Source organism: Cupressus sempervirens, chromosome 5 (genome assembly GCF_028749045.1).
Source record: "Cupressus sempervirens isolate cs-2001-9-10 chromosome 5, ASM2874904v1, whole genome shotgun sequence".
NCBI classification, from domain to species: Eukaryota; Viridiplantae; Streptophyta; class Pinopsida; order Cupressales; family Cupressaceae; genus Cupressus; species Cupressus sempervirens.
In genome coordinates this window covers 439,939,175-439,961,666 of record NC_143122.1, presented here as the reverse complement: position 1 = coordinate 439,961,666, position 22,492 = coordinate 439,939,175, and the positions used below count along the sequence as shown (strand labels likewise).

General features: G+C 35.5%; 1 long non-coding RNA gene and 1 pseudogene across 3 annotated transcripts; one reads left to right on the top strand and one right to left on the bottom strand.

Annotated features, from left to right (window-relative positions):
• The first annotated feature begins 387 nt into the window (after window positions 1-387).
• Window positions 388-3,075, top strand: LOC149556670 (G-type lectin S-receptor-like serine/threonine-protein kinase At2g19130 pseudogene; annotated as a pseudogene). Its single transcript, XR_016352370.1, has one exon. The product of XR_016352370.1 is annotated as a G-type lectin S-receptor-like serine/threonine-protein kinase At2g19130 pseudogene (transcript).
• A 1,854-nt stretch (window positions 3,076-4,929) lies between these two features.
• LOC149556669 (uncharacterized) lies at window positions 4,930-20,864 on the bottom strand. Of its 2 annotated transcripts, none has more exons than XR_016352368.1 (2): window positions 20,198-20,864; window positions 4,930-5,468 (listed from the first exon to the last, which is right to left on the bottom strand). It is a non-coding gene; the product is annotated as an uncharacterized LOC149556669 (long non-coding RNA). The 2 variants fall into 2 exon arrangements; XR_016352369.1 differs by having other exon boundaries at window positions 4,930-5,462.
• Window positions 20,865-22,492: the final 1,628 nt, after the last annotated feature.

Sequence of the window (22,492 nt, the reverse complement as noted above, 5' to 3'; positions counted from 1 at the left end):
TAATAATATATATAGAGTTAATATTAGAAAATGTAAATTTATTATTATTGCAATATTACTAGAAGATTCAACAATATAATTCATCAAAACATAGACCAACAATTGATAAATAAGAGATAATTTCTACAGTAAGTCAAATTGTGACCAACAAATTTAATCGAAAAACTACTCATACCAGAAAATATTTCCTACCCACTTATAAATTTATAATGTTAAAATATTCTGTCTAAAATAAAATGTTCATTCAATCCAACAAAATAATGACAAAGTCGTTTGTGGCTATTAGATATGGTCAAGCGTTCCAGTCAACCACCCCAAGTTTCCTGTTCGTTAGCTTAAAATTTCTAGGAGTCGCAGGCACAAATAGTCACAATTAGCAGACGTAGTTCCTGCACTGGCTGAAAGCTATCGTCCAGGAAAAGTGGAGGTCGAGAGAATGCAAGCATGGATAATTTAGCATTCAACTGTTTGAGCTATTTATTTACCGCTCTAGCTATGCTTATTTCCCTCTGCAATAGCGAGTTATTGGGAGCCACTGGTAAAGACACCCTTTCTGTAGGGGCTTCTCTGAGGGCAAACCAGACTATAATTTCAAAGAATGGCACATTTGAATTGGGGTTTTTCAATCCCAATGGGAGCAACAATTGGTATGTTGGGATCTGGTATGCCCAAATCTCTGACAAGACCATTGTTTGGGTTGCTAACAGGGAATCTCCTGTCAGAGAAGCTCCCGGAATTCTGATGCTCTCCACGGATAGTTATCTCACCATTTTTAGTTTAGGAGGGGGGCAGATTTGGTCTACTAATGATTCTCTGCAAGGTAAAGCGTCAAGAGCTGTGTTACTGGACTCTGGGAATTTTGTTCTTCTAAGCGCCCAAAACAGTTCGGAGATTGTGTGGGAGAGCTTCAGACATCCCACAGACACATTTTTGCCTACCATGAAATTTTGGAAAGGAATGAAACTAACATCTTGGAAGAGTTGGGTGGATCCAGCCGCTGGACCCTTCATTCTGGAAATGAATCCTGCGCCAGAACAGACCAACTTTTTACAACACTACAAAAATGGTGTTTCATATTACAACACTGGGCCATGGATGGGAAGCTATTATACCACTGCGCCAGACACAATTTCTAGTTCCTTATTTGGGCATGAAGTGGTGGAATTGTCTCCGGAAAGAATTTATTACAAATATTGGCTTACACCACAAGGTAGTTCGATGATCATCAGGCAAGTTTTGAACTATGATGGATACTATCTGTACTTTCAGTTGATTGATAAAAGCAGATGGACCATGATCTTACCAAGACCCCAATTAAAATGCGGCGTGTATGGGGCCTGTGGGGCTTATGGAGTTTGCTTTAGCGCAGGAGACATTGAATTATGCAGCTGCATGCAAGGATTCCATCCTGCAGATGATCAGGCGTGGAATTCACGACAGTGGTGGTTGAGTGGGTGTGTTCGGAGGAATCAATTGAGCTGCTCAGACGCCATTAATGGCAGTGGCAGTGGCAGTGCTAGGGCAACAACTGATGAGTTCCTCCAAGTCACCAATATCTCTCTGTCCGATGAAGAAGCTCCTCAATATGCCCACGAATCGACTCTGCAAGGATGCAAAAGTGTGTGCCTCAACAATTGCTCCTGCTTGGCATTTGCCCTCACCCATTCCTATCCTGCTGTTTGTAAATTGTGGTTTGGTAATCTGTTGAGCATGCAGGAAGCTTCATCTGAGGGAGAGGCCTTCTTCGTGAGATTAGCTGCTTCAGATTTCCAGCAGTCGCATTCCAGGAGCGGAAGAAGCAGAAGCAATAAAGAAATTGCGCTTTTCATTTCAATTCCTCTGTGTATTGCTATTTTGGGCATTCTGTTTTTGGGTATTCAGCGCGGGCGTGGAAGAGCCCTTCAGAAGGTTGAGAATGATGACATACCAAGATTGCTCAGAACATTCACCAGCAAAGAGCTTAGAATTGCGACAGACAATTTTGCCCATGAGTTGGGAAAAGGGGCATTTGGGTCTGTCTTCAGGGGAACTCTGCCAGACAATTCCCTTGTGGCTGTGAAAAAATTACAGGGTTTTGCACAAGGAGAAAAGCAATTTCGTGCAGAAATAAGCACAATTGGAAACATAAATCATGTTAATTTGGTGAGGCTCCGGGGATTCTGCGTAGAGGGGTCTGAAAGAATGCTTGTTTATGAGTATATGCAAAATGGGTCTCTCAACTTTTTCTTGACTCGGAAGTTCAGGGCAGCAGGGAAGGTTTTGGACTGGAATACCAGATTTAAAATCGCTTTAGGCATCGCAAGAGGGCTGCTTTATCTCCACGAAGAATGCAGAGATCGCATTATCCATTGTGATATCAAGCCGGAAAATGTTCTTTTGGATGCGGGATTTTGTCCGAAAGTGGCTGATTTTGGGCTGGCAAAGCTTGTTGGCAGGGATTTTAGCGGAGTGCTAACTACAACGAGAGGAACAAGAGGATATTTGGCTCCCGAGTGGATTTCGGGCATGCCAATCACAGTGAAGGCAGATGTATACAGTTTCGGCATGACATTGCTTGAAATAATCTCAGGTAGACGAAATCTGGACTTGAGTGCAGAGGAGTCTCAGTGCTACTTTCCCACCTGGGCTGCCACTCAAATTCAAAGGGGAAACTTCATAGACATTGTGGATGAGAGGATAGCCCAGGAGGCAGATGTTGAGCAAATAAGAAGAGCAGTCATGGTGAGCATTTTGAGCATTGAGGAGAATGAGAGCTTGAGGCCAAGCATGGCCCAAGTTGTTCTTATGCTCCAAGGAAAATCAGAAGTTGGCATAGAACAATTTCAGAGGTCTCTGCAAGCAGTTATGATTCAGGGCTACTAGGAAAAACAGACTAGCAAATAAGTTAGAGATATGCGACAATACTTTCCAGCATATTATGATATAAATATACATACATCTATACCTGCATATGATGCTTGTGTTTTCACTCCCTAGTAAGTACTGCTATTTTCTTCTAGAGATAGTTGTGTCTCGGTATTATTTTTAAGTGGTCAGTTGTTATTGTTAATAATTTTAAAGATTTTCTGTCAATCTCATATTGTGCTGGGTTAATGGTTTGAATATATTGTTAGTTGTCAATGGACAAAATATGATATTTTTTTAACGTTGCTATTACAAATGAAAAAAATTGGACATTAAACACATTGTTTGTTAGCTTCAAAGATTTCATGTAATATTAGTGGAAATTCTCATGAAAGTTCAATTACATTTCTAAGATTTCATTGTGAGAATTCATGACATTGCAATACTTAAGAAAAGCCACAATCAAATAAAGTCATGACATTTAAGAATGTTGCAATCTTATAAATTAAATAGATGTTGTAAAATGTCAAAAATATTCTCTAAGCACATGAATTATTTGACAAAATGTTTAGTTGATAAATGAACATTCTTGACCTAAAAAACTTAGATCCTCTAAATTTTTAAAGGAAAAAGAAAAGAAAATATTTTGAAAAATACCTAGTGTCAGATATTTTCTTATTAGCTATAGTATTCCTTAGCATATAGAATGCAAGTTTGAATAGACAGATTTAAAAAATGTAAAAAGAAGCATCCAGTTATTGTAACACATAAATTGATTAATTTGTATTTATCTCCTATCTAATATCTAATAATTTCAAATAATGACAACAGAGATAATCAGATGTATTGTAATCTTACACACTCAATAATGTCCCTTACTAATTTTGTTAATTTTCTTTCGAGGCTTTTAATGTTCAAACATTTGTGCAATACTAAAACTAGATCTTATTAATGTAATGTGCATATAAAACAGTAATACTGTAGTATGGGAGCATCGGAGGAAATTACAATAGCAAAGAGAGGACATGAGCATTGGAGGAAATTAAAATGGCAAACAGATGATGTAACCTTTATTATCATGGAACAGCCAGTAGAGAATACTCTTTTACTTGGAATGAATTAGAGGAGTCACAGCTAAGTTTTGAAAGTTAACAATAATCTTCATGTACCCACAACAATGAATGTAGTCATCAAATGTGATCCTCAGTCACCTCAAGGAGACGATTTCCATAATGATACCCAGTCGTGAAGCATTGAAGTTTGATATATACATAATAAAATGTTTGGGTCATTACTTGGTATATTAGATAATATTCTTCCCCCAATGGAACAATACGAAACATTAATGTCGAACCATACTTCCCTTAGCCTTTAGTATACACTTCAATGATATTTCACTGGCATTTGCACCACCCCGGTGCAAGGGTTACGTTGATTTTAATTTGTGCAACGGTTACATAATTTGTGCAAGGGTTCCATAATTTGTGCAAGGCCATTCGATTTACAGATGCTTTGAACCTGACATTCACTTTATTATTAACTTGTTCCGTGTTTAACCTCTGAACCTGACATTCACTTCATTATTAACTTGTTCCGTGTTTATCCTCTGAACCTGACATCCACTTAATATTAAGTTATCCCGTGATTAACCTTTGAAATTACATGAATGTGCAATTTTACTCTGTTGCTTTATTGTCTTTCCTTATGTTTTCAATGTGGTTTTCTATTGAGAAAAAAGATAGGGCTTGCTCATTGGCTTAAGCATATCTATCAACTCAAGCAGCCTCATTTTGTCTTTCTGAATTGTGTATTTTGAGTTCCTCGGAGATGCTTCAATACGTGAAGACCTTTAGTCTTTCTTTGTTGCTGACTACAGGGAAAGGTTAAACATTTTCTGGGCCTGAAACTACAAGTGAAAACTTAGAACTAACCTATAGTCAAAACCGGAGAAAGATATCAAAAAAACATTTGAAAGAATCAGCTTATTAATTCTGAAAGTTACTCAAAGAGAAATAAGGTGAATGATAACAGAACCAGTAATTAAACAATCAACAATACAATAACCATGCACAGAAATTATAAACCTTCTAAAGCTATGTTCAGAATACAGAGTATACTCTGTTTTGAGGCAGATCTTAAAGTTTTTATTGCTACATTAAAAAGAAATTTATAGAGTGGATGTTTGTAGTAAAACCAGGACACAGATTTCACATATGGATCTATATTACAAAACTGCATATATTTACATATGCATGTTCAGATGTTGTGAATTCATTGAATCCTTCCCCTGTCTGCAGATTTACAAGTTTTAGTATTGTCCAGTTTGTGTTGTTGTTGGTGATCTCCAGTTAATCTCCAATTTGTGTTGCTGTTATTGTTTATGCAAGCCCATCACCATCGCTTCCAAGATGACCCTTTACAGACCCAACTCATTCTTGGATCACCAAACATCACCATCTCTTCCAAGATGACCCTTGTGTTGTTGCAGCAATTTATACAAGCCCATCATCATCTCTTCCAAGACCCTTTACAGACCCAACTCGTTCTTGGATCACCAAATTATTCTTCCATATCCTTGAGCTTATCTACTTTTTTCCTTGAGCTTATCTTCTTTTTTCCTGTAACTTCAGTGAAAAGTTCACTATAATCCATCAACAACCTATTGGAAAACATACTTGTTGCATATTCAATTGCATTTTCTATAACTGTGTCAGTACAATGTATTTTCCATGAACTTTTGCATCACATATGCAAGGAATCTTACTTGTTACATATTTATTCAATTGCATTTTCTGTAACTGTCAGTAGAAACATATTTTCCATGAACTTTAAAATCACATATGCAACAAATGACAATCCATAACCGTGTCATACAAACATATTTTCCATGAACTAGCGACAAATGACGATTCGCAGGTAACATTGTGGCCAGTAGAGCAAGATTAAATTGGGTAGGGCATTAGGCAAGTCAGAGGCTGAATCAGTTTGATTGCCACGGGCAGCAACGACAGTCAAAAACCATTTCCACACATCGATTGCAATATCCATTTTCCCAGTCACAACAAAATTAACTCCTCATCCAAACCAGACTGAGTCATTTGATAAACTAAGCAGTGTCAATTCTTAGCATAAAATATCTGAGTTTACGAAGTCTTCCAACTGTTGGTGCAGCTTTCATAAGATTCACTAAGTAGTGTCAATTCTTGGCATAAAATATATGAGTTTATAATACATGCCATTCTGTGAGGAAGAAAAGAAAGTTGTTTGTCATCACGATGCTTCAAAATATTGAATGAAAAATAAATACAAAATTTCAATTTAACAATTCATAAACAGTGAAAACCTTATGCCATCTAAATTCTAAGATTGAATATAAATTCAATCAATGTTCTTGATTAGATTCCGTTACAATAGACCATTTCTTCTCAATTGCTTTGTACACTTGCAAATGCAGAACACTGTGGACAGAAGTCAGCACAAAATGAACTGGGAGAAACGTCTGAAAGTGATCACAAATAATAATCTCGCAGAACCAGATGGGACCCGAATGATATTTCAACCGGAGTTCGAAGCTTTATATCGATTTAAGCTTAGAAAAAAGCACACAAAGAATGTCACAGCCTAGCTAGGTATGCTGTGTCTGATAAGCATTTCAGGCTTGGGCATGACATGAGCTGGCTTTTCCCAGGCTTGTAGTTGTCATCCCCGTGTCGAATGAGCCTTACCCTGATGAGTAGTCCACTCAACTTACAACTATAAAAAAGCTTGACTATTCTAATGCCCACCTACCTGAATCCAAAAAATTAATATAAACGATGAGCATGAAAACTAAATAAAAAGCACACTAAACAGTTTTCAGCCAAATCTTAATCGCTGCAGCAAATATCAAGATAATCAATGCAGTTATCTTGATCACAAGCTCCCTGTGAGCAGAATATGAAAGACGCTTCTATTCCTAGCTGTCCCTTTTTCAAAACCATCTCACGCATCTTTATACTAAAAATCTGCAACGCCTTTTGGTTTTTTGAAGTCATTTAAGATTGAGAAAGTGGGTGAAGGCCCAAGGATAGAGATGTATGCAACGTTTACACTTATGTCACTGGAAGAATCAGGGCTCAAGAGCAGGAGGATTCCGTCTGCCAAAAGTTGTGAAAATGTCATACACTGGAGCAAATGGAACTGGGCATACAGATGGGAGGCTGTGCAACAGCGGTGAATTGTAGATGGAGTATGCCCATTTGGTCAAGCCAAGAAAACAGAGCTGGAAACCCAAACTTGAGCAATTTGATAAATTAAGTGTATTTTCCCAGACCGGTTACCGTCTATATTAGTTCTCAATGTGATATGTACAACTGTTTATCAATTTTAGGTCGTCACTCAGTTTAGATTCAACAAGAAACCACGATGTCCGTACATAATCAGACAAACGATTGACTAATAATGCAATGAGAACCATGAAATTCTAAAACAATTCCAAAATCATAGAATATATAATTCCTAGCATTTAATTACAGTGTTTCGATCTTTTACATTATCAACAACCTCCCTGAGAGAAAATATACTTTAGGAAAAAAATTTCAATAGTTACACCCATATAGTTTACATGGAAGTTCTATCTGGAAAGAGCTTCAGCGACTGTTTATCATATACGATATAGATTGAAGAACAAGCTTCAGTGAGTGAATTTTTATTCATTGTTTACCCTGTCTATGAATAGCTAGTTGCAAGGGGAGCTTCCGAACCTTAGAAATACATAAGGAATCAGATCCTGTATGTAAAGAGAGAAAATCACCGTCCTCTCACATACAAGCAGTGCAGAACAGTGGCCTAAGTACTTTAATCAGCGAATCACGAGGCTCCCTTTAAAAATAAACACTAAAAACATTAACAAAAGGAATGTATCCAGTCCAAAGTAAGGAACGAACCAAACAGAAAAGGGGGAAAATGTCACAACCCATTTTAGCAACCCAATAAGTCGGTCTCATTGTTGCCATTTGGAATTATTTTAAATAAAATTAATAAGAAGATATTATTCATTGAATGCAACCGTTTGAAGTGGAAGTAGTTAAAAAGAATTATTATTGTTAATTTGTTGATGACAGACGGACAGTTAATTTTTGACAGACGGACAGTAAGTTAGGGTTGGTAGAATGTGAAAAGACAATTAGAAAAGGAAGCCTAGACCTCATTCTACGGGATATTCCTTAACTCCTCAGGATTCTAGAGGAAAAAGTGGAGGCAGCTGGCAGAGATTGGAATCATAATTAAGCCGATAGTTAAGCCGATAGGTTTATATGTGGGAGCTTTGCTATCGGTTTTTACAATTTTTTGCTGGAAAATTGTCAGCCTCATCAGAAAATGGGTTATTTGAATTGCTCTCCGGTTATTTTAAAATTATTATAAATTATTTTTATTTTCTTTAATTTATTTCTATTCTTATCTATTTGTTTCTCTAATTTTTCCCTCTTGTATTGATTGGTTGTATCAAAATATTTCCTTTGAACTTGTTTTTTTCCTTTCCCATGTACAATCATTTTAGGTTGCATGTCTTTAAATTGCCCTTCTACTCAATATAGGGTTTATTACACTTGTGTATTTTTTAAGATCTATAGTTGTTTAGAGTACTTACATTTTGGATAAGTTGTTTTAGATCAATTTGTCTTGGTAGTTTCTAATCTTTAGATTTTTTTTGTTCCCTATAAGAAATAATAAAATCCTCTGTCATTAAAATGACTTGTTAATGTGGAGCTTCATTCTTGTGAAATCTTTGAACATTGTAGTTTAAGTTGGGCATTCAGTATTAACAAAGGTATGGCTCTACAGGTTCCACATATTAAAAATAAAGAAACAGACTATCTATCATTGCTATTTGGTTTGAATATCATATTAGGCATGTTTTTATATTGCTACACTAGTAGATAGATTACTGTGAATAATATTATCTTATTGTAGTAAGAAACAGTGTATGTTGACCATGTGTAATTGCATTGATTAGAAATAGTTTTGTATGTTGCATCTTTCACACCAAATTCTTTTACTCTATCCTTTTGGCACATTGAATTTTTTTGATCATCATGGTTTCTATTTTTTCTTTAATACCAATGACTATTGTGATACACATTGTCGGTTTTGAATAGTAGCATTCACTTAAAGTCTAATCATAGTCATCTTAAAAATCTTCCATATTCCCATTAGTTTGAAATTGCAAAAGTACAAAACAAAAGCAAAATAGGAACATGCAATATTACTTAGAAATGATCAAACAATCATAAAGACCATAGACCATAAGTTAGTTTAATCATATTTGAATTTCTCACTCTTTTATTGTTTTGTAAATGAGATTATACATCGCAAACATTCAATTCAAAGAAACTTTTTGAATGCCAATTAATAAGGCAAAATTGTTATTTACATGCAAAAGGAAAGAACAAGATTTTTTATAATATATTTAAAAATATAGAAATATTCTATTTCTATCTAGATCTTAATTTTAAATTAATTCTTTAATTATTCATTTAAAATTTTAAAAATATTGTGATTTATTTTAATTTTGAAATATGTAAAACTTTAAATAAAAATTAAATAGAAATATTTCTTATACATTTCAAAAAAAAATAGAAAGATTTTATGTCTACATATTTTTAGAAAGATTCTCCATATATCTAGATTTTAGTTTTAGATTTATAGACCGATTGAGATTTTAAGAAAAGAATTTATTTTAATTTTGAAAGTTGAATTAATTTACATACAAAAAGGAAAATAGAATAAAAAGAGTATTTATACATGTAGATTAATTTCTATATTTTAAATTTCACAACTAAAAAGATATCGTACCTATTTAAAGTCACTAAAATTCTACCATTGTATAGTATAATTTTCATTTTATTAATAAAAATACAAAATATATTTAACATAAATGTATGAGTATAAATAAATATAATAAAAAATATTAAATTGATATTTGAAAATTTTTATTTGTAATGGTATTTATCCAATATTTCTACTATCAAATATAATAGATATTAAAAATTTATGTTTGAAAAATCTTGATTCTTGACTAAATGAATTACAAGAAAAAAAATAAAATAGTGAATCTACCTTACAATTTGAAATAAAGTAGTGTTATATATCAATTGGAAAATTTATATATTAAATATCAAATTTAGATATGGTTACGGTGTTAATTTGGTTTATGGTTTTAGAGAGAGAATTACAGATAGGGTCAAGGTTTAGAGTAATGGTTATGATTAGAGTTATGGCTAGGGTTGGGGTTTACATCAAGGTTAGGGTTAGTATTAGGTTTATGGTTAAGGTCAAGCTCGAGTTGTGCTTAGGATCAAAGGTTAAGATTATGATTAGCATTTACATCATGCTTAGGACTAAAACTAGGGTAAATGTTAACATTAGGTTTATTGTTACTCTTAGGATTAGGAGTATCTTTATGTTTATTTCTAGGTAAAGCTTCAGATAAGGGTTAATATTATAGTTAGAAATAGTATTAGAGGGATACAATAAAATTATCATAGCTTTTTTCTCAAGATAGTAGTTAGGGTTTTTATGTTAGAATGATAATTACACTTAAGTTATTAGATTCAACTTGTGCTTAGGATCAAGGGTAGGGATTATGATTAGCAAATTTGCATCATGCTTACCACTAGAGATAGGGTCAAGGTTAACCTTAGGGTTATTGTTGCTCTTAGGATTAGGACTAGGTTTTTAATTATAGATGTGGGTATCTTTATGTTTATTATTAGGTAAAGCTTAGGATAAGGGTTAATATTATAGTTAAAAATAACATTAGAGGCATAAATTTAAAATGATCATATGTTTTTTCTCAAGATCGTAGTTATGTTTTTAGGGTCAAACGATAATTTCATTTTAGTTATGAGTTTGATTAGACTAATTACAGGTTATGGTTAGAGGTTGAGATATGAATAATCTTATGGTAAGTGTTAGATTTTGGACTATAATTATAATTATAATCGAGTACTTGGTTTAAGGTTAGGATTAGTAGTATTATTAAGATTAGGGAAATGATTATAAATATATTTAAACCTATAACCTAATCATAATACTAGCCCTTAGCCTAAACTAATGAAATCTTAAAACCTTAAACCTAGTTATAGTGCTAATAATAGTCTAATAATAATCATATCCCTAACTCGTACACACAACCTAATCCAAACCTTAAAAACTTAACACTAAATTTTATGTATGTCCTAAAGTTGACCATTATTTAACTGTAACTTAACCCTTACCATTATCATAATCAATAGGTTTAGTGTAAAGATTCAAGTAAGGTTAGGATTAGGGTTCAATTAGGATTGGGTTTCTATCATAGTTACAAGAGAAATATTGTATTCATGGTTACAATTAAAATAGAATTAAGTTTTAAATAATGTGTAATTTGATATAATTAGTTTAGGTTTTAGTTAAGGTTAATATTTAATTAAGATTAGGATATAATTAGGGTTACATTTCAATTAAGGCTAACATTTTTTACTAATTTTGTCATTAATACACACTTATGCTCATTATTTTGCCCCCCAATCTCTCTCTCTCTCTCTAACATTATCATTATACCATTTCCCTATTTTTCTGTATTCATAATTTTTTATTAAATGGTAATACTCATAAGGTCATTGTGTATATCATTCATGTACTTAGTACAACATACTAATCTTGTATATGTGGTGTTGTTGCATTCAATACTTCTCAAGAAGCTCTTTATCAATATGCTATCAACTTATTAAAGCTTTAGAAAGTCATTTAATTATGTTCTAATTATTATTTATGATCAATTTTTCTCATTCAATTCAACAAAACAAATCAATCCTATCCCCTCATTGTTGCACGTACAAAAACGTGCAACTGCTATTATTTAGAATGTTGTTATTCATTACTTTGGCAGTTATTCTTCCTATTATGAGGGGGGCGTTTATGGAGCAGATCCTGATCCGCTTACAGATTTTGCTACTGGATGAAAGAGCTTCACCCTTCGTGATATCTGGGGGGGTGGTGGAATGGAGATGACTGTCGAATCTGGAGGAAATAGCGTTGCCACTTCAGTAGACACGTTTTCCGCAGCAAGATCACAGCGCCTCCAATATGTGAGGTTCAAGATGGTTCCATGTGGTGTAAATCTACCACATACTCATCCGCGAGCCTCAGAAATGCTTACTCTTATCTCTGGAGGGCCTCTGCAAGTTGGCTTGGGGGGTGGGGGGGGTGTGGAAATAGCGTTGCCACTTCAGTAGACACGTTTTCCGCAGCAAGATCACAGCGCCTCTAATATGTGAGGTTCAAGATGGTTCCATGTGGTGTAAATCTACCACATACTCATCCGCGAGCCTCAGAAATGGTTACTCTTATCTCTGGAGGGCCTCTGCAAGTTGGCTTTGTTGACACTCAGGCGGTGAAGGACTAGAGCCGGTCATATGAAGATCTCAGATCATGGGAGAAAAGAGGCTCCTTACCTGGCGCAACTTGTTCGTAACCCTTGTGCTCGATAACGAAAAAAAAACTGGGATAGCTCGGCTTTCTTTGCCTCATCTCCAGGTATGCTGAATTTCTCATCTCTATCAAATCTTTAAGTATTTATTAATACTTTCTTTTGAAATCAATTCCTGCCGCTCTTTTATTTCCAGAATGGCTTTGTTGAAAAAGCAAGATCTTTGTCAATTATCAGAAATTCTATTATGGTCGGTGAATGACGTTAGAAGTTTTGTATTGCTAGGAAATTTTTGTTGCACCTTTATGTTCTGCTTGCTCGTTGATAATATCCAGCATAAAAGATATCATCCGCGAGCTATATTGTAATAAACCCACAGTTGCCATCGGCCCTGCTATCCAGCACTATTTCTTTATTTCTTCCCCTACTAGACCTCCACTGCACTTCCATTCATTCTCCTTGGCTGCAAGTGGCTCTAGAACGTCATTCTCATGGCCATGACTGTCAATTGAATCACTTTGTCCATCACTGATCGAATGGGAAAATTACGAGATGAATTATATTTTTATACCATAATACTTCTGAATCGCATGTTTGTACAAGACAGAATAAACAAACTGATTTTCCAGTTTCAACCAGATTCTTTGTAATAGGGCGCCTTTAAAAATATCTTAACTGTAGGACAAATAAGAGGCACGTCTAATAAAGATTGGGGGTTTGAATAATGCAATTCCATTTATTTATTTATTCGTTGATGTCAGTCAGGGAATGTGGATAGGATTTTATTAATGTATAGTGTGGCCTACTAAACGAGCCTCTAGTTTCCCCAGTACCTGGGTTTTAGACATAGTGTGGCCTATCACTTATAACATCTCTGTAACAAACGCTTGTATTTATTAATTTATATACAGTCTAATTTGAACATTTGAATCCTCTTGGAAATCATTTCCTAAAACTCTAATTGTATTCTATGATCACTTTTGGGAATACTGCTTCTTGGATAGGCCTGTCTTGTATTTCAGTTCTCTAGAAGCCAAATAGAAGGGTATTTTGATTGTTTCAGGGCAATACAATCTGCTTCTAGATACATGGTGAATTTTTCCACTTTTTACAGAGGCATTGGTTATTGTTAAGTCTATAGCTCTAGTTTGGACGAGTTGGAATTTGAAGGAGAAATGTCTTTCTTTTCACTTTGAAAAAAAGGGTTCGAAATATGTGATAGTATAACTTTAGTAATATGTTATTCTATTGAAAAATGATTATGAAAACATAGAATTCTAAAAGAGGAGATTCGGACAGTAGTAAAATTCTATTAGAAATTTATTATTTTTGACCTTATTGAATTTTGATCGTACTCTTTGGTGGTTTTGGCTAAGTATGTAAGCTTTTTGTTTACTTGAGTTGGCTGCTAAATATAGTTTGGGCACTTAGGAGCTCTCTTGGAAAATAATAATTACATTGCCATCCTTTTTATATATATAATCTGGGGATTAGTTCTATTCAACATTTATTTTACCACGACTTTATTAACTATGCTTAGGAAACAGTTATTTTTGGAAGGATGTTGACTTGTAAATTATCATGTTACTTATCATGTGGCTTCAAAGTTGCCCACCATGGCGAGCAAAACCTTGGCCCACTCCAATTCAATAAAAAATGCTTAGACTTCTTGGGAGGCGTGACGCAGCACAAGAATAAAGGCGAATGGTGGAAAGGGTTATGCTTGTATTGGCAAATCCGGAAAGCAGTGGGGGCGTTTTCACCTTCTTGTCTTTTGTGGGAAAGGAGGGAGGAGGAAGCATATGTGACCCATGAAAGAGGAATCCAGGTGTTGAATTTCAATTTCTATTCCTCCGTCTTTTCAATAAAGATAGGGCATTAAGCAGATAACGACACAGTGGGACCAGGACATCACACCGGAGCATCAAAGTGGGACCAGGCAGCAAACACAATACCAGACAGGCTCAGATTCCAGACAAGCTCGTTTCCAAGGGAAAAACAACGACTGGGCCCAGCCCACAGCAAGATAGGGGTAGGCTTTTAAGCCAGGGGTTTCAAGGTGCACTTTCTGACTTTTTTGTTTTATATATTTGCTCTTGTTAGTTTTGTTTCGTCCTTCTTTCCTTTGATCAATGGAAAAACAAATTGTGGATACACAAACAATGGGAAAACAAATGGTGGATATGCAAGCATTGGGAAAACAAACCATATCATTGGTAAAAAACGGTCAAGAAATTCTGGTGCACTTTGAAACTAACCATTTAGGTCAAGTCAAAATGGCATCACTCGGCAAGACAAGAAAATATATTTGGGTCAACGTTAAACAGTTCAAGGGCATTTTAAAACGTAGACTTGCTCGCTTGAAAGGGTCACATGAAAAGCAGAAGCACAGGCAGAGATTGCATAAACCAGAAAATAAACAAAAAGATGTTGTCAAAATGTACCCCCCTCCACACTTAGATGGTGACAGTCATTTGCGTGGTAGCAACAACTTTGTTGATTCTGTCACTTACAGCGCTACCTCCACACCTCTTGCTTGGTGCCAAGATCTTTATGTGCAAGAACTATTGAGGGCCAAGAGGAGGTTGGAACTCCTAGAGGCTAAGGAACAAGAAAGTTATCGTAATATGTAGGTGTTAATTGCAACAAATAAAACTCTTGCAGATAATAACAACATTTTAAAAGCTCAAATCTCAACGCTACAAGAAACACTTTTAGCAGGGAAGCTTGAATGGCAGAACATGAAGGATGAATGGAAAAACTTGAATGCTGCATTGGAGAAAAACAAGGTTACAACAAATATCGAGTCATCTCATTATAAGGAGAGATCGATTCTTCACACTAATTCGTTGGGAAAGGCAGGGGTTGAAGAGGAGAGGAGAAGTTTTTCAGAAGTCACCAAAACTTGGGACAAAAATAGCAAACACCTTGATATGGCAAGAGAAGAGGCAAAGATTCATGTGAACACACAAGACAGAGAGGTCAAGGAAAGGCAGCGTAGGGCATCTAATATAATTATCAAAGGGATAAAAGATTATGGGGAAGGCGAACACACCCTCGACTTAACAAAGGATTTTCTACAAGATGTGTTGTTGTGGCAAGGACAAATCTGTCAAGCTTGGAGGGTTGGCAAACCACAAGTTGAGAGAAATAGGCCAATCAAGGTAGTCATGCCCAACATTAGCAACAAACAAAATCTATTTAACAAAAAACAGCTCTTGAGGGGTTCTCGCTTCGTTATAGAGGAGGATTTAACCATGAGACAACAAGTAGAAAGAAGAATGGAAATGGAAAAAATTAGAACAGCTAGAAATGAAGGCAAAAGAGCTTGGATGTTCAAGGGAAAAGCAAGTATTGCTCATTTTGGCTACCGCTCCAGTGAAGGGAAGCAAGAAGGCAACAAAGGTGCGACAACAAACACATTAGCATGCAGCGATACAACAAGATCAGCAATCACGCTTAGCGATAATAACTCAACTTCGAGTCTTTCACATCAAAACAAATAGCAATCAAACTTAACCCAGGCGTCCTTAAGTTTAGTTTGTTGGAATTGCAGAGGTTATCCATGGAGATGTGGGCCTGGGTTAGGACCTATTGCGAAAGGCAAAGACATTATTTGTCTCATAGAGACACATGAGCATGAGGGATGTAAGACCCCATTGTTTGAAGGCTACTGGAAGATGGCAGTGTGGAATGAGGTAGTGGGAAATGGTAAAGGTCATGGAGGTATAATGGTTCTAGTAAAAGAAAGGGAAGGTCGTGCCATTCAGTTGGAAAAGACTAATTCTAATAAATAATTTATATGGCTCAAAATTGTGGAAAATAACACTCTTATCAGGATTGCAGCCTATTACTTTGCTCCACAAGTATCTAAAACTTATAAAAAGTGTGGCTTAGATCACAATGACCTCTATGCTGCGTTAAAGAAAGATGTTGCTATTTTTTCGCAGCATGGGGATGTTCTTCTTGTTGGAGATTTCAATGCTAGGACAACAAATTGGCAAGCAAGTATTTTCAGCTCCAAAGTAAATGATAACCCTATTTGGCTCACAGAAGAAAGAAATCATCAATGAGAAAGAATATCCGAAGATGCTAAAGGCTGCAATCATTTTGGAGAAGAATTGATCACTCTATGTGGCACATTTGATCTCATAATTTGTAATGGTTTGGCTAGATGGGCTAAGTCAGGCACTTTCACTTGCAACACATACAACGGGGCAAGTGTGGTAGATTATGTAATTTGTTCGCAGAATTTGTATGAAAATATTGAAGAAGTTGAAATTGGAGAACACATTTGGGATCTCAAATCAGATCATAGACCGCTGTACGTAAATTTGTATTGGGCAAAGGATAGGCGGATTGGAGCAAAAACCCAAGGTCCTCAATAACCCCCTTCTTAGGGCAGAATTTTGTTAACTTCAGAAAACAGTAACACTTTCAGAACTACTCTTGAGGAACTTTGTATGGGACACCCTACGTATAAACATGGTGTTAACAGTTATGATTTATCAAATCTGATTCATGAGGCTCTTTCAAAATGCAAGAGAGCAAAAAATAGAAAATCTGAAACTAATCGTTTTCCAGCCAATGCTTGGTTTGATAAGAAATGCAAGAGGGCTAGGAGAAACCTAAGGGAGTCAAATAAAACTAACCTTGACATTAAGGCTTACAAACAGATCCTAAAGAAGAAAAAAATTGATTTTATGTTCATAAGGAGAGAGGAGCTAATTTTTTTGGGCAGAAATAACCTCAAACGTTTTTGGAAAGAACTCCAACCAAGGAGAAAACAAACTGAAAATAATAATATTACTGCCACCCAATGGTTTGAATATGCTAAGAAACTTTATGAATAAGAGGGTGGAGTGGGACAACCACCTTTGGTCAATGATGATACAAATCTTTTCACTGTGCAAGAGATAGAGGTAGGGATTAAGAAGTTAGGTGGAGGTAAAGCAAAATACCTTGTTGCGCTCCAAGCAGAATATCTGAAGTGGGGTATGAAAACTCTTGCATTGCACATCACTGAAATTTTCAACAAAATTTGCCAAGAAGGGTTTCCGAAAGATTGGACAATCAGCCTTGCAATACCACTTTTTAAGAGTGGTGATGTTAACAATCCCTCCAACTACATGACTATAATGATCAATCCCCTCTTTGCTAAACTCTTTGGCAGCATGATAGAAACTAGGATCAGCAAATGGGCAGAAGAAAACCATAAACGTGCTAAAGGGCAAGCTGGTTTTAGGCGAAAGCACTCGACAGTGGATCATTGTGTCACTTTGAGACACATTATTGAAAAAGAATGGGAGAAAAAAGAAGAGGTATTTTGTTACTTTGTCGACTTTAAAAAAGCTTTTGACACCGTCTTGAGAGACAAGCTTTGGTTGAGGATGGAAGAATTGGGGATTCCTATGCATCTCAGAGCTGCTATTCATAGGATGTACGAAGAGGTGAAAGTTAAAATCAGAACTTCAGATGGCATTTCAGAATGTTTTAGGAGCGATATTGGGGTCAAATAGGGCTTCTCTTTATCTCCTACTTTGTTTGGTTTATATATTGACAAACTGGAAGAGTGGTTAAACATGCAAAAGGGTGAAGGCATTCAGCTAGGTGAAATTTTTATAAAGCTGCTCCTATATGCGGACGATCTCATTTTAATTGCCAAATCTGCCTATGGTTTGCAAGATCATCTATCTTCTCTTGAGCGCTTTTGCGGAATGGTGGGGATGCAGGTCAATATCAGCAAGACTAAGGTTATGATTTTCTCTAATAATAAAAAACAACACCAACATGAATTTTATTACAATGGAAGTGTTCTTGAAGAAGTTGCGGAGTATAAATACCTTGGCATCGATTTCAACAAAAAACTAAGCTGGTCTAGCTGCAGGTATAAAAGGATATTAGGTGGGTGGAAGGCTTTTTATGCTCTTTAGAATAGGTGCCATGAAGCAGAGTTGTGGGATTGGAAAACTATTCAAAATTTTGTTCGATCTTCTTGTGCTGCCAGTTGTTCTTTACGAGTGTGAATTATGGGCCAACAACACTACTATAGCACAATGGAAACAAATCGAAGGAATCCAAAAGTGCTTGATCACAAGCAAGTTTAAAATCAAAAGCATTGTTCCATATGATATCATGCTAAGTGAAATGGGGGCTGCTCCTATTGAGGCACTTGCTATGGTTCGCCTTCTAAGTTATCTAAAAATAATCAAAAAAATGGAAGAGGATAGATGGCCTAAAGTGGTCTTTAGTGACACACTATGTCAGCGAAAAAGGACATGGATGCAACAAAACATCAAATGGATGAGTAAATGGAATATTCAATTCAATATCTGCCCCACAAATAATAAAGAAATAAAGGTCTTTGTCATGGAGAAATTCTACAAGAGAAATTGGGGAAGCGAGATCGAAAGGCAGAAATTATATTATATAAATGAGTTCAACCCCGCTTGTGATCAACTCCAAAAAGCATACATAGGAGCCAACATTTCTTGGAGGGCTAAAATTCTTATTGCTCCGCTGAGAACCAACTCTCACCAACTTCGTTGTGAGACTGGACATTGGAAGAGGCCAAAGGAGGCTTGCGAAGAGAGAATTTGCAGATTCTGCAATTCTGGGAAAGTGGAAACTGAACAACACTTTATTTTAGAATGTGAAGCCTACAAGAGTAGTAGAGATAAATTTGCGGACACTATATGTGACAGTTCTTGTCATAACCTATTCAACGAAGAGTACATTGTGCAATTGGGTGGACTCATCATCATCCTACACAAGCAACGAACATTGTTACTTAAGTCTATTTGAGTTGTCTTGCTATCCCATAGGCTATTTTTAGCCTCGTGGATGTTAAATTTTTATCTATCTATCTATCATATGGTCATTTCAGGATGCATATGTTACATTTTTAGGAAAGACATTATTATATTTCCCATTAATTCCTACATTATATATAGAATCTATAAGTTGGGGGAGAGAATATGATCTTCTGATGAATGGAAAGTAATGGTGTCATTTTTGTTACTTGATATACATCTTGTGTATTTATGATTTATGCAAGATATTCAAGATAGGATAACATACTAGGAATATTAATTGATGGAGAAAGAGTTTCATTGTTAACTAAGAAAATGTTGTTTTGTTATCTTGTTGACCTATTAATGTTCTTGGCATTATTTATGTAACACGATTCTATTATTCTTCTAAGTTTTACTTGTTTAGACTATCTCGTTGCCGGGCTGGGTATCTTTCATGTCAGGAAAGATTCCGGGAAAGCTTAATAGCTTCATGGTAGGGTGGTAAAGCACTCCTACAATATTCTTGCCCTTGTGGTCTTAGACAGGTTCTGGAGCTCATTCCAACTTGGTCATCATGGTTAGACTATTTGGTATCCGGCATCTGGTATTGGTAATTTGGTAACGACTTTATGGTTTCTTTAAGATTTGAGCATGTATGTATATGTACTATTTTTGTTTACGTTAATGATAGTTAATCAACTAATGTTGACTGGTCAATATTCAATGGACTTTGACTCTCGTTGAATTTTTTGCATTTTTATGAAAATATTTGATGTGGCATTGGTTTTGCAGGGGCAGTCATTACAGAAAAAGCTTTATCCAAGTTCACAGAGATAACTCCTAACTCTGCATAATCAACGTATTAACAGAGGAAAAGCCAAGATCATTACTGAGTAAAGACTGATTCTATTAACACCAAGACACTATAAAAATGCACAAATAAATGGAAACCTAACAATACCCCCGTAAAAGAAACTTATAAATTCCCACATCAATGAAACCCTTACTCTCAGCTCTGCATAATAGAGTCAGTTTAGAGAATGTCCAATATTTACGCAACCATAGTAACACCGAAAGGCAGATGCGGACACTAGGGTTTGAAGAACACCTGTTGATGGGCTTTCCAAGCACAGATGCAACCTTCGAAACGGGAGTGAGTGATTCTGCAATCTGAGGACAACGGCAATCTTTTTAATAATCGATCATGGCGCTTGTAAGCAGCTCGGCGTCAGATAGCGGTGCCATTGCGAGTAGCTCGGTGTCCACATTACTGGCGGAGGCAGCCCTATACTCCTCTGCAAGCAATCCAATAAACCGTGGCAGTTGAGAGTTATCCGCCCAATTCCCGTGCACATTGCTGAATACAATTCAAATCTTCGTTGTCGCGCTGCCTTACTTTGAATAGACTAAAGAAAGAGTAAGCCTCAGATTGAAAAATGGTTATTGCAGTGAGCGCAAGAGAAGAAAGAGAGAGAAACGTAAGCTAAATATGGAAGCATCAACAATGCAGAAAATGCGCTAAAGAAACGTGGCCTCATGGAACGCCATGACTGTAGGATATGCACAAAATGGATTTTGCAAAAGGCTTCAGTGACTTTCAACCAGATGCAATGGACAGGTGTAAAACCAAATTTTGGAACCTTTGCCTTCAGCCTCCCTGCCTATACTGCAATGAGAGCTTTGTAGTTGCAAAATGTATGCGAAATATGAAACAAAAAACGAGGGAAGTGGAACTGTTCGACCTTAATGAAAAAGGCAAGTTTTCCCTCTATGTTGCTTTTTGTCCTCCAACCAGCCAGCACAGGGTACTGCTTACAAAAATGGGGTCTACGATCAGGCATTGTCTATACCGGGATCAAAATGTACTTTTATTAATTAATTATAAATTTATATATAATATTAATTTTTAAAAAAATACAAACAAATTGGTTATGTAGGTGCATTTTGGCCCCTCCATAGCCAAAATCCTACGATCATCTAAAAAACTGATAAACTAGCAATCGCACCTTAGTGTGCAGTGTGCAATGGGCACGCCAACTTGTTAGTAGCTATTCAAAATATTTCTCATGTTTAATTTGGTAATTTTTTGTTTAAATAAATTATTAGTATATTCTAGAAATATTAAAAGTGTGTTAAGATTACAATTATTAATTGGATGTGGCTTCTAGTAGATTCAATTGTAGTGATCGTTAAATCATTATAGTTTGAATTTATACAAAATGATGTTACTTGTGGTAAAAATGACCTTTTTAATGATTAGCAATGTTATTTTTTGTGTCATTGTGGTAGCCATGACTTCTTGTGTTTGCATTGGTATACAATTAAACACATGAATATCACTCACAATGTAAATATTTTATTGTGTGTCTTGAGAATTTTTTTTGGAATATTACATAATGAAAGTATATAGAAATCAACATATAGAATTGTTGAAGTATATTAGCTTTTCATTTCATTGCATCGATGTCATGATATTTTGGGTTAAACTACATGAAGTTCAAATGTCTATTAAAGTTTTACTATTTTTAATAGAATTTTTCACATAGCAATTGAACCAAGCATGAGTAAGCATCAACGTAGAAGTGATAGATTTAAAACAATGGTAATATCCAACACCCAAATTTGAATTAGGTTTACTTTCACTAGTACTTGTGAAGCCAAAATTGAATCTGAAAAGAGAGAAAAAATTAATTATGAGAGAGTGCTTTATACAACTTACATATTAGAGGAAATAAGCCAGTTTCCTCCCATGTTCCAATGTTACCTATCCCCGCAATTACCTCACATAAAAAAAAACCCAAAAATGATACCACATGTACTAATAGTCAATCACACATGCACTAATTGTTGATCATATTTTAGCTTTATTGGTTTCTAGTTGGTCCATTTGTGCAAAAAGTACTTTTTTTTTGTGAGCGGCTATTAGGGGTGAACATAATACAAATGTTTTAAAATGACACTTTTAGACCACCACACACTTTAGCACTTTATAAGTTCTACAGAGAGTTCTATAAATGCTAGATAGCCTTAGCTTTGAACTCTTCACTCACCCATGGAGGTCTATGTACACAGAGTTAACCTAGGCGACTATTGGCTCATCTCTCCTATGCCTAAAATGCTTATTATGTATTTTTTATATTGTTTATTAATATCATGAAACTCATGGCATGTATATAATTTTTGTTATCTATAATATGAATGTTGGACTTGTATAAAAAATATTTTCTGCTGGATAATTTATGGTTGCATAATAAAGAGGAGCTAAAGATAAATATAATTTCCAAAAAATATATTTTAGAAATTGACAGAGATGAGGCCATTAAAAAACAACTCTTATATTAATATCAATATTTCTCTTAACAATGCTTTTTGGGTCCACCACATTGTTACTAAATGTATGGAA